Genomic DNA, 13,740 nt, shown 5'->3' on the forward strand with positions numbered 1-13,740 from the left:
TGAATACATTCACCAATTAAACGAAGCATTTCTACTAAATAAAAAAATACTTAACCATAATAATACCGGTACCAGGTATAGTTTTATGACACATTTTTTATTATCACTGATGTTTTACATTTTAAAACCTATAGTACAAAATTAATTGATTTTACATAACTAATGATAACGATTTTAAAAATGTGTTATCAGTGCAAATCTAAGGCCATACGGAGAAGATAGTGAAAGACCGAACCCTATCCTCTGGAAATATGCAATCATACTCTTTAAAAAATGCATTTTAAGTAGGGTTTCAGTTTCTCTGACAAGGGTTCATGTTTTTCGTTAGATCCCATTATCTTGGAGGAGAGAGAGACAGATAAGCCATGAAACTATTCACAATAAAATACAAAAAGAACGAGAGAAAGAGAAAGGAAAAACAAAAGCAAGGTTTTAAAGATGTAAGCTTATTCATGTCCATTAGCCAAAATTAGTTATGTTACGCTTGTGATTATCATTTTTTTTAAATACAATAAATGTAAATTTCAAAATAAATATACAAACATTAAAGCTATTACTATTAAGTATTGATGGATTGAATACATGGAGAGCAATCTTAACTGTGCTTAAAGTTAGTTAGCCCTTTAATTTAAAGAAATGAATACGAAGAGGTGTATGTGTGGCATAATATTTTCTACGTCCTAAACAACCGGACTGCAAGCTAACATAGAGATCCAGTCAGAATAAAATTAGCACTTTTAAGATTCTGTTTGCTACATAAATCATTCCAATTACAGTGCTTGTAGCAGTTAAATAAATTATTCCTCACAATGTAACAACATAATCGCAAACCCTTCCTCAGAAGCAAGCATTATCCTTCTCACACTAAGAGTTATATAGGAACGGCTCCGGCAAACATAATGACAAACGCCACTTCCGGCGAAATTAAGTTATTAGATGGAATGGATTGTGATTGAACCACAGGAGAGTATGTAGGTAGTTTTATTTTGTAAATGTGTCTGCATATGGGAGGGGAAGCTTGTTTTTGTATGTGTCATTGCATTGAATTGCATAGGAATGTTGAATCTTCTTTTCTACTTTCCTTGAAAGTTAGAAATATGTAACATACCATTATGTTCGCCCGAGCCGCTTATATTTATCATAAATATTCATAAAGTAGAAGCTACACGGAGCGTCGTCACACCCAGACAAAGAAATATACACGCTCATATATACAGTATAAATGGTAGCGTTGCTATATAAAGACGATGGTAAGCCTCGATAAGGAAGCTCACAACTTCCGGTTAAACCACCGTAACCATTCCTAATTATGTATGTTAATTTTCTTTTACAGTATAATGATTTGCAAACTACAGAAATAAAACTCAATGTTATAAGTAAGTTTTTTTTTTTAAAAAGTGAGATTATTTACAGTAAAACACTTTCTTTATTAGAAAAGAAAGTATATTCACGATGTTTTAGAACAAGGTCATGTGTATGATAAACAGTATATAAACAAATAAAGAATAAACAACCTATGGCTTTAAAAAATGCGGAACAGGAACCAATGATAATAAAAAAAAAGAAACTGACAAAATAAGAAAGTGAAATATCCGTCTCCTTATAAATAAATAAATATATATTTTTAAAGTTTTTCAAGTGATTGTAAATATAGAATTACTAGGCTATATGTATATTAGAGCATACACGCTATACAAATTAGCTTCCAAGTACATATACAGATTAGTTTTCCTTCATATTCTATCAGTTAATTTGTAGTTTAATGCGTTACGGTTATACCGTGTAGGAAAAGAAAACGGATGATAAATAAAATAATAGATGGATAGACAATCTGGTAGGAAATTGCAAAACCCCAAGGAAACCTACACCTACACAAGGACAAAATGTTGTTTACCACAAACCCTATGTCAGAGGTGAGCGCTCTACTATTGAGCCACCGTACCCCATCAACATTTTCCGTTTTTATATAGAGTCGCTTTGGTTCCTTTTTCACCGATTTCATATCCAGCTTCTTTTCTCTCATGTCACCCGTCGATAAACTTGTCTCTTTTCTCATAACACGAACAAATTAGTTCAGTCGTGTTGCTCTTATGCCGTTTTGTTTACGCGGGAGACCCAGATTCGATTCTTGGTGGGAGCTCATGTGGTTCGAATCCCACCTAAAACTGTGGGTTTACTCTTATATAGCTTTGGTTCTGAACGGAACGCTGAACTCCCGATCAACCAACCAACGTTTTCCTTCATGTCAGTTATTTTTTACCGTATTCCAAGGTTTCCCAAACTATGAGCCGGGGGCGCCGAGGGTGCCTTGGCTAACTTACAAGAGCGCCGCGAAATATGTGAAAAATTTCGCTCAAATTATAGTAAGTCTTTTTCTTTCTTTCTTTTTCTTTTCTTTTCTTTCTTTTTCCTTTTTTTATGCTGGAACATACCTACTTTTACTGATGTTATGTTTGTCTCCTCAAAATATGTAGCCTACTTCACGCTTTTTTTTCCTTTTTAACAAATTGTTTGTCTATTTAAAATATGTGATAAGTAAATAGTTTGATTAACCAAAAAAAACTTTATATTTATCCTGTCTATCTGTCTTTCTGTCTGTCCGGGAGACAAAAAAATCTCAAGAACTACTTGATGGGTCACTATCAATTCTCACCAGGATGTATAAGGTCAAAGGTCAGGAATTGAGTTCGTTAATAGGAGTGATCCATCCACTAGAAGTAGTAGAATAAACCATTTCTGGTTTTACTGCTGATCACTATACAGCAGTAACGTTAACAGACAGCGAGAAGTGTTTTATTATTATTATTATTATTATTATTATTATTATTATTATTATTATTATTATTATTATTATTATTATTATTATTATTATTATTATTATTATTTCTGCAATCGATGAAAAGCATTCCAAGAAATGTATCGGTTCCATCCTTAACTCTATACTAAATCCGAAAGTGATAGAAATCTGCTACAATTTCCGGTTTTAATATTGATTTACAAATAGTGAAAAACGATAAGAGATAGCAAGAAACGGTTCTTTGGAATCGATTTAACGTTCTAATAGATAAAACTTTCTTCTTTAACTCTCTATTTAAATCGGAAGTGACAGGAAACAACCACTTCCGGTTTTAAAGTTGATTGATACAGAGAAAAAACAGTAATAGATAGGAAGAAACGGTTTTCTGTAACCAATTAAGCGTCCCAAGAATACTAAGACCGGAAGTAGTAGAACTTAATAATCACTTCCGGTTCTAATATTAAATTAATAAATATCACGCTACACAAACCAAACTTCTTCACGTGGTATACACGTGGCACTGCTATTTGTTACATTATGTCTTACGTGTGCCTTATGTTCAGACTTCAGGCACCGTCGAACCATTATGGAACTCTAACACTAAGGGCGACTTGAACCGAAAATATCTGGGAAGCAGTGCTGTATTTTATTCATACATTCGTGATTTTGTTCTTACTTCAACTTCATCATTGCAATTAGGATTTCGTGAAATTGTTTACCACATTCAATTTATACTCAAAGTTTGTGTGATGGGTGATAAGAGAGTTTCCTCGTGGTTGAATAATAGCATACCTTACTTTGACGCAGTGACACGAGTTTGATTTCCTGTAGATAATGTAGTTCAGATTCCACGTTATGGGTCCACGTCTCGTATCGCCTCGATGCTGAAAAGGGACATTAAATTCTAAATCAACCAACCAGCCATTGTTACTATGTGAAAACTTTCAGGACAGTAGTCTGGCTGGAGTTTTGGATATTTCAATAGTACCACTTGGTTAATATAAGAATAGTACTTTGAATAAATAATGCATTTATTTATGGACTGTATTCCTCTACAAAGTACTGACAAGCATGAAATCAGATAGCACTTTAGAATTTTTTTTTTTTTACATCTTTTTAGCTTATCTTTCTGTTTGTATGAAACAAATCTTGGAACTTAAATTTCACGCAACTAACTACGTCTCTGCTATGACAATATAGGGTGGCCCAAAAGTAGGTATACACACCTCCATTGATCAAGTATAACATTCTAGCTTATGGGTTTATTTGCTTCGGCTGTTCCGGACTTAAGGTATAACTAAAATACATTAAGAACAAATAATAAAGAACGTATTTGATAATAAGAAATGATATGAAATACAGTGAGTAGATTAGTATGGGACTGTATACCTACTTTTGGGCCACCCTGTACAATTTCACGTAATATTTGCACGCCTGCTGCTTATACAACCCTACCTCCCACATAAGTTTTGCTGGTTGCTTACGATTAGGCTTTATGTTGTCTCCATGAGCCAAAGACGAAAATAGATTTTAAGCTGGAATAATTCACTACTATTATCTTACTAGCATCAATTACCCACTTCGTTGGGTAAATAAAGAAAAAATACAAGATGTTTCTTAAATCAGTAACTTTATACTATTATTTCTCTCCTCTCCTCTTCCCCAAGTGGCGTAGCTAAATTTAGATTTAAACGGCATCGAAAATGTCACTGTTCTTCACAGCGACCCGAAAGCTATGGATTTCGACGCTGATAATGGCAATTTCGATCATTTCTATATATCTGCTTCTTCCTCCTTCCCCAAGTTAGGGCGCTGAATTTGGATTTAATCAGCATCAGAAGTGTCACTGTTCAACTCAGCGACCCCGAAAACTATAGATTCGACACTAATATCGGTCATTTTCGATCATTTATAAATGTTCCTCCTCGTCCCCTCCCGTAACTTGCACCGTCAAAATAATACGACAAAATCATCTCAGGTCTGAACGTCATCTATGATTAAAATATCATTGAGATCGGTCGGGTGGCCGAATTGTGATGAAGTCTCAAAGACAGTACTTTTTATTTTTACTTTTTGTACATATCTTTCCCTCCCCTACGTTGTGCCATCAAAGCAAAATGACAAAATCGTCCCAGATCCGAACCTTATGTATGTTGAAAAATTGATCGAGATTGGTTGGGTGGTTTAAGAGTAATTAGGTTTTATTTATTTTCATATATATATATATATCCCTCTCCTCCCCTTCCCCTAGGATCTACCGCCAACGTGAAATTATTTTTAAAAAAAACTTTCCAGTCACGAACCTCATCTATATGGAAAATTTGATTGAGATCGGTAGGGTGGTTTGAGAGTTGTCACAAATCTAGTCACTTTTATATATATATACCTACTCCCCCTCTCCCACATTGTTTCGTCAAAGTGAAATGATAAAATCCATTCCAGTCCCGAACCTCATCTGTGTTAAAAATTTGATCGAGATCGGTCGGGCGGTTCAAGAGATTAAGAGTCATAAACATAGCTACTTTCAATTTTATAATATAGATTAACGAAAGTTTAGAAAAAAATGCATTTAATAGGAGTTTTCTTTCGTACAATGAAGAAACAAAACTACGGCTGAAAATATTAGGTGTAAGAGGACCACTTCCCTAACATCCACTGAAACTTTAGCCCTCAACCTTAGCAGCGAGCACCCAATGCTTTTAGAATTAGTCTCATTTCTTCATGTTAACCAAAATTGTTCCGCCAAAAAATCTTTTTATTGCATTTTATAAAGGCTATCCGTTATTTACATAATCCCACAGCATTGTTCTATGTAAATGTTTTTTGAACACAATGCCAAAGTAATCATGAACAACAGAGCACTTACATATTTGCTAGGTCTAGGTTCATCTATTGAAGTCCAAACCCGTGACCACGTACAGTATCTAATATCGAGGTCATTCGACCCAATTAAATACATGCAACTTAGCTTTTTTAAAAAATAAAAATAAATAAAAAAAGTTTATATGAAATGATAATATTGCATTGCTAACTTGATAACTTCTATTACAAAATCTAGTTGCATGCTATGCCTTTGTTGTTTCCGCTTGCGAAAGTAAAATGAAATTACTACTTGAGCAAAATATTTAGAGTGGTACATTGTCTCCGCGAATGCAATTGTTTATCAAGAAGTCACGGAACTTAAATGTGCGTAAATATAATGAAAATGCATACAAATGAAATTACGTGATATATTAATTATGTTCCATGTTGAAAGTATGACTTTCAATGGCACAAAAAAAAAAAAAAAAACTTCCGCATTAAGCCTGTGCATCACTTGGGAGTGCATCAACGTGCATCATTTTGGTTTGTACACGTGTTTTCAACTGAAAGCGTACCACCAGCTACAAAATATTTCTTGTTCCCGTTTCTTACTGGCTGGATTTGTATTGCTCTCCAGATACGAGAACATCTTTATCACATGTATCTTAAGGAAATCCTTTTCTTCCTTATCGAGAGGTTTGCTCTTAAGAGATAGATGGAACAAAAGGTACAATAATCTTGATCTCCGAACCTCTCCCAAGGACAAAAACTTTTCTTCTCCACAATGCCACTTAAATCCAGCTATTAGTGGGACTTTCTAAGATCCAATGTCCTTAATTCACTCTCAGTGAGCGAGTTTGAGAGCCAGGGTCGCTACTCGAGGAGGCAAGTGCCTCTTAAGAAGATGCCCGGGCAAAAGGACTGACAAAGGGGTATTCTTGACAGTTTGCTCTTATTATTAAAAAATACAAAACAACAAGAAGAAGGCTGCACAAAACGGGAGAAAGCTCAAGTCTCTAGTATCACATCGGAGAGCTCCACCATCATATATAATATAGAAAAATCATAAGTAGCAGTCTCTTGTGCTGAAAAGTTTCGGATCCATGACATTGATTATTTTTAATTAAACCTCTCAATTAAAATGAAATCTTTAACTTCAAGTTCCACAAGAGTGCCCTTTAGTAAGGATGTCTTTGAGGCAAAAATTGATCATTTTTCGCCTCAAAAAGGTATCATGAAAGTGATGTCTCGTCTGGGAACTGATTGTATTAGAAGAATTATGTTTCATCTCTTATACCACGTCGCGAAAATTGTTTTCATTTCATCTCACGGGCAACTTTACCCTTTAAGCTAAAAAGGAGACGGATAATAAAGAAGTAGATGATTAAGAATGAATTGGTGGCATGAAAATGTGGCAGAAATAAGGAAATCCTCTCAATTGTAGTTCCTAGGACTATTATAACAAAATATTTAAGTTTTATGTCCAACGCTTATACCGGCTAGGTTAAAGGAGAAGGTGACAATGAGAAATTAATGAAAATGGTGGAATAAGGAAAATGGGAGGAAACTGGAGAACCCCGGGAAAACCCACGCACAATGTTTGTCCACCACAAAGCTCACTTGGCACGAGCTGGGATCGAACCAAGAAACTTATGTACCAGAGGTGAACGATCTACCACTGTAAAAGTATCATATGTATAGTATTGTTAAGTTAAGAATATCTATAAAATTCAATTTTGTTACTTTCTTTCATTGTGTGTGTGTGTGTGTGTTATTTAGACATACTGTAATTAACGGAATGTATCGTTCATCTTAAATTTTGTACTAATAATTTGTTATACCGTATATACATATAAATTCCAAATAAAAAGTAATGAAATTTAAACGTTCCAGCTGTCTAAACGCACGATTATATTAAGTGTAAAATATTGTAATATTAATAGAACATCGAATAAAAAAGAAAAAGTTTGGTATAAGCAGCAAGAAGTTCGACCATAATGTCATACTGTAAATCAGCTCCTCATCAGAGATCACGCTGTACACACGATAAAAGGATTTCTGGGATTTATGCAAAACCCAGGAAACCATGTTCGAATATTTCAGAAATTCTAAATTCTTTACTAGCAACAATAATAAAAAGTTCCAATAACTCAGAAACGTGAACTCATGAAAGCCCGAAACAATTGATTATATCCAGTACCGAAATGAGTCAGAAAATGAGAGAGTCCTGACGTAACATTTGCTGTTTCTTCGTAACAAAGAATTCACAGGAGTTAAGTCTTTGCTTACGGAGTTACTAAAAATATGTGGAGCAATGGATGTTTATACACTATTTTAACACCACTTCACTACGAATTGCTGTATCATTTTTAACCCCCAAAAGTACGCTTTCCTCACGCCAAATCTGAATAAAATTGAACAAATACCACGTGAATGAATATTCTGTTGTACTAAACAAAAAAAGAAAAAGAGAGTTTCCTCATGTTTATATTAGTAGAACTCCCATATTCTCTGTGGAGGACCCTCGTTCGATTTCTATCATATAGCATGTAATTCGGATCTCTCGTTTTCTTAGATTGAACATTACTCAAGAAAAGAGAAAAAAACGAAAGAAAAGAAAAATTAAAAGTCAAGTTAATTGCGTACTACATACTATTAGTATTACTCACAGGACGAGGGAAAAATAAGATTTTCTTCTTTCGTATCATATATTTTTTTAATCAAATTTTCGTCTCGTTTCGATTTTTGAAGAAACCTTTCTCGTTAATTTTTCAATTCTCGGAAAGCTAATTCTCGTTTTCAAAATTTATAGACAAAATTTACGCCCTGGTGTTTTCCTAATTTTATCTAGAAATTACCTAGAAGTATGTTGAAAATAAGATCAATTCAAACTTAAAATTAAATATTTCAATTAAATATCAAGCTTGACGTTGGTCTAAATAAGAACTTCAACTAAATTATAGTTTATTAACGAATATACGAGTATATAGTTTATATTTTTAAAATATACTATTTTAGTTTCCATTTTCAATCAGGATAACTAGAGTTTAGATATCTGTACAATTATATTTATAAAATTATTCATTCGCAGCAATAGTACAGTTCAATGTAAAAAGAAATGAGTAGAATTACATATACATTGTCAATTAATATATAAGGTAGGAAAATAGTTAGTATCCGCTATCCATAACAATAGTGAGTAGATCACCGTCAAGTATTGCAAAAAGATTTGATTTGTTTATTTGGAATGTAACATCCCTTTTCAGCATTTCACGTTAACTTACAGCCAGGGCCGATTTTCCGCTTAGGCACGCTAGACACGTGCATAGGGCGAAAAAGATTTGTGGGCGCAAAAAATTGGAGGCCGAAAAAAGAAGGGGGGAAATTAAAATACGCTGGTGCAGAAAACGTCATTTCTGTTCCGGTTGAGTTACCTGGCTACAAACAAACTAGATTTCGGAGGCTAATGTAAATGTGATACATATAATTTTGCTTTTGTTAATTGAAAATAGAGATTTATATTACTTGATAAATAAGAATACTTAAGGACAGTTGTCTGAGGATAACTAGGGGGTGAAAACAAACTATTAACTGTACTAATATTAGGAAAATACGTGTTTTATGCTATTAGCAGACAAAAGATGGGACTGTGGAAATGATTTATTGTGCACTTTTTAATTATATAACAATTTACGAGAGTAAGAGTAAGATACGAGTAAGGGAAGGGGAAAAAGGGTGAGAAAGTTAAGGGAAAATCCCTACCGAACCAAAACTGGTAGGTAATAACTGTAGGAGGGGCTGCTCTGAAAATAGTGGGGGCGTAACAATTTGAAGTGCCTAGGGCGCCGGGAAGGTTAAAAACGGCCCTGCTTACAGCTCAAATAAGATCTGAACCACTTCTCTCATCGACAATCAAGCCCAGTCCCCAACACCAAAGAGGCTAATGAGATGCTGAAATCTTCCTGTCCATGACAAAGTTCACGATAAAGGCCCGAAAAATTAAACAATCGGAGAGCCGTACTATTGCACTCTTTCACAGAACTCCTATATTATGTCTCCAGCTTTTCACTCCAAAATCCTTCCATATTCTACATTTGAAGCCTATAGACTCTAATTCCGCATCCCTCTTCCACGGGTCTGCAAGTGTATACGTCCGCCACTGATGAACATTAAAAGCTGAGTTCAAGAAAATCAAAAATCATTTATAAAGCATAATGGTAGAAATTAAAAGCCCTGATCAGACTCCACGTTCAATCACTAGAAGACTGCTTGGAAGCCTTCTGGCCATAATAAAAGGAAATTGCGTGTATTGGTCGAGTGTGAAGTGTATTTTTCCTTCTTTTAATATGTTCTTCTTCTGTTTAAATGTGTGTTTTTATTGATACTACCTGTTTCCTCACCCATGCTGCGAACTTTTGGTAGACAGGTACGTTCTTCTTTAAGGTTATTCCGTGACGAAAACGTATTTTATGAATTAATTACATTTCCTTTTTAAATATATATCCCTTTAAGTGCTTCCGTGCAATCAGATGCTGGTGCACGAGATCTCGGGTTTGATTTTCTGTGACGACACAATTTCGGTGTTTACTAGGCGCCGTGATGCAATGCGACTAACGTTTTTTATTATTATTATTAAGGGGTAGCAAACTATGATCTACAAAAACACAAATAACGATTATTCGGAGTGCTTGTGCTAATCACACATTAATTAAAATGACATTTGGCCAGCCGTAACCCTCTATGGGTTTTAAAGCCAGAGAACCAATGTATTCTTTAAAGTTACATTATCGTATAGGCTATTTACTTTGTCTCATATGCCTTACTCAGGAGCGGATTAAGGGCGGAGCCAATAGAGCCCAGGCTCCAGGGCCCCCAGGCTTACGGGACCCCAAAAATCCCTCTCTTTAATACTAAAATATAACAATCAACATATTATATTATAGACTTCAGACCAATGCTATTTTTTCCCGCTCGCGGTATCGCCAGAGTTAAGTCTTCTTCCATCAGCAGCATTTAATGCTGAAGTAATTAAACTAATTACTGTAAACTTGGAGCACATTAAAATCTTACAGCTTAGTTCTCGGTGTTTCGATATGCTTATGAGGCTGCGGAAGACAGGAAAGAAAATTTATGCGCTGGAATTATTCATAACATAGAGCCCCTTTGAAATAGTCCGCTCCAGCGCCCCAAAAGCCTTAATCCGCACCTGACCTTACTACTGAATGCAAGTCGTTTAATATTCATTTTGCGTCTCTTATCTGCGAATCTAATACATTTTTCACCCTCTGGGCAGAATATTAAAGCTAAACAACGAAATTTGCAATTTTTATGAACGAAACATACGACGAATATTTATTTAAGTTCTACAATATATATGTCATGTCATTTTACACTAGAAACTATAAACGATAAAACAAGGAATTTTGTTGGGAAAAAAAAAAGCCAGTCAGGGTATACATAATACCAATGTGGCATCCTAGTTTTCTCTTACGTAACTTGAAAAAAAGTTTACACAGAATAGCGGGCCACAAAATTTGAATCTTGGGTCTAAGAATTGTGAAGCGAGAACCCTAACGCTCAATACACTTAAAAATTATAATAATAAAAATAAAATGGCTTGTCAATTTCAGGGTCAAACAAACAACGTTGTTGGACAAATATGTAGTATAAAGATATTTTATGAATAAATCACCGGGAACCAGTGGCGTACTCAGAATTTCAATTTCAGGACTTTTGTATACATATCCCAATGTTATAAATGATTGAAGGGGGAGGGCTAAAACCTGGAAACCTGTTTTCGTACACCACTGTCGTCATTAGGTTTTTATTATCGAGAATCGATCCAAGAACCTATTGATTATGTGACAGTAACTGTTGCCGCTATAGTGACTGTCAATAATGTCCAATAGCTTACATTTTACACGACAGAATTGCAGGAAACAAAAATGCAAACCAATGTTTTTTAGTTTATTTCTCGATGCAGCTTTAATACAGAGCAAAAAATAAAATATATGAAAATTCGATATTTACGGTACGTCTAACAAGTGAAAAAAAAAACTGTCAATAACCTCCATGAGAAACTGTGTATAAACAATCAACATGCATCTCACTAGCAGCTAAAATGCGTATCTCCTACTTAAAAATTCATTACGTATCATCTTTGCTTACATGGATTTTGGTGTTCCTCTTCTACTTCCGATATCCGTCTCCAGGTGTCTCCTGTTCTTCACAAGGCACTGCGGTAGTCCGTAGTAACTTAGTGACAAGTAAGGTCAATATATTTAACAAGAACATGCAGAAGTATATACACCGTATTCACTTGAGAATAATAATAATATTACACACACTCAAGTACTGACTGCATACTGACAGAACACTCGATGATTGTTTTGCTCCGGCTCACTCTCGGCCTCGCTCAAACGCATCCTTCCATCGTTCGGCTGTCTGTGTTCGCTGCTCTGTGAATTCTGCCGCCGTCAGCTGTTTAGTGCAGACGACAGACTCCCGCTACGGTCAGGCAGTGTTGCCAAGTTTAAGGCTGTGCGTAAGTGCCGTACCGAGGAAGTTAACGGAGGGTGAAGCGCGAACAGTCATTTCAATTTTTTTTTTTTCACTGGAGATTTTCAAGTAAAATTAGAGAGAAAGAGAGAGGATAAAACGTTTTATTGAGTTTCTCTGAATGAAACGGATCAATTAACGGTAATATTTTTAATTGTGAATAATAGGCAATTTTCTTGGAATAACTTTTTGAAAATATTCACGGGATCCCATTTTGTTTCAACAAACTATAAATAAAAAATGATACTAACGGAATTGGTTAACGTCCCATTGTTACGCCTTAAGAAAAAAATAACAATATCTGGCATTAAACTAGGGTGATATCAGAGTTAGAAAAGAGCAAAACAGGCCACGCCGCAAACTGACATAATTTGCAGTGGCTGATCTACAAAGCAAAAATAGGGGGGTAGCCAGAGCCCAGACTATGATAGGCACATCATGATTTTACTATAAAGTTTCAAAATTATGTAAATAATACCTTAAATTATTTTTACCGCCCAAAAAACTGGAGGGCCTAGGCCCCCCGGCCCGGGGCTAGATCCGCCACTGATAATTTGACAATGCATCTTGGTATAATCATTATATTATTCATGCTAGTGAGGAAGAAGTTGATAGTTTTTCAAAATAACCAGATTTTTATTTATACAGTATAACCTTATTCCAATTTTATTTCTTACCTTACCTTTTAACATTTAACAGGAACCAGGACATGGCCACCTACAGCGGAATCAAGGGGATCAGTTATCGCTCCTGATTTTCGAAGAATCTTCAGTTCTTGGAAATACATGTCAAAACTTGCTAATTTGCTTTCACTTAGTATATAGCACGTAGAATATTTATATTACTACTATAATACTATAATTTATTTATTACATTTAATAAGGACTTAAATAATTGTTGTCTTATATGGTGTGCAATGTGCACGCGTGCATCAAAGTGTGTGTATTCGAGACTATGGTTGTATATTGGTTTCTTAACCCTCCGGTAAGAGGTCTTTTTTCTCCCGTTGCAATTAAATTTTACTCTCCTTGGAATCGATCTTTTGCCCCCTGGAAAAAATGCTGCAGGCGTCCCTGAACCAGGGTTAGTTAGTGTCATCAAGCGTCTCTTGAATGTCATATTTTTAAAATGACGAATTTCTTGTAGAAGGGTTTGCATTTCATTCAAAAAAAATAATAATAATAATAATAATAATAATAATAATAATAATAATAATAATAATAATAATAATAATAATAATAATAATAATAATAATAATAATAATAAAGAAAAAAGAAAAAGGAAGAAAGAAAGAAAGAAAAAGAAATCGTTAGTTTTATCCTCAAAATTATATTCATAAAACGGCTCTTCTTCTTCTTTTTTAAATTAAAGGATCATTTTGCGTTTCGTTTGTATTTTTCTCCGAGACCAGACAGCTTTCAGAAAAAAGGAACAATCCCGTCCCCCCCCCCCTTCAAAAAAATAGACATCTGGCCGCCCTAACTTAAATGAATGACTAGCTCTTGGCATCAAAGGTAGTCAGTCACTATTCATTAAACCCTTTGTCATCTACTTTACTCATTCTATACTTTTCATATGGGTAC

General features: G+C 34.7%; 1 protein-coding gene across 1 annotated transcript in view; it reads right to left on the reverse strand.

The window, feature by feature from the left end:
• The window catches only part of cyr (cypher), a 172,202-nt gene extending 160,138 nt beyond the window's left edge, over positions 1–12,064 (reverse strand). The window contains exon 1 of the mRNA XM_081737531.1: positions 11,768–12,064. The gene's annotated coding sequence lies outside the window, so the exon portion shown is untranslated. The remainder of the gene's footprint in view (positions 1–11,767) is intronic.
• Between the last annotated feature and the right edge of the window lie 1,676 nt (positions 12,065–13,740).

Source organism: Thermobia domestica, chromosome 13 (assembly GCF_964235325.1).
Source record: "Thermobia domestica chromosome 13, izTheDome1.hap1.1, whole genome shotgun sequence".
In the NCBI taxonomy this organism is placed as follows: domain Eukaryota; kingdom Metazoa; phylum Arthropoda; class Insecta; order Zygentoma; family Lepismatidae; genus Thermobia; species Thermobia domestica.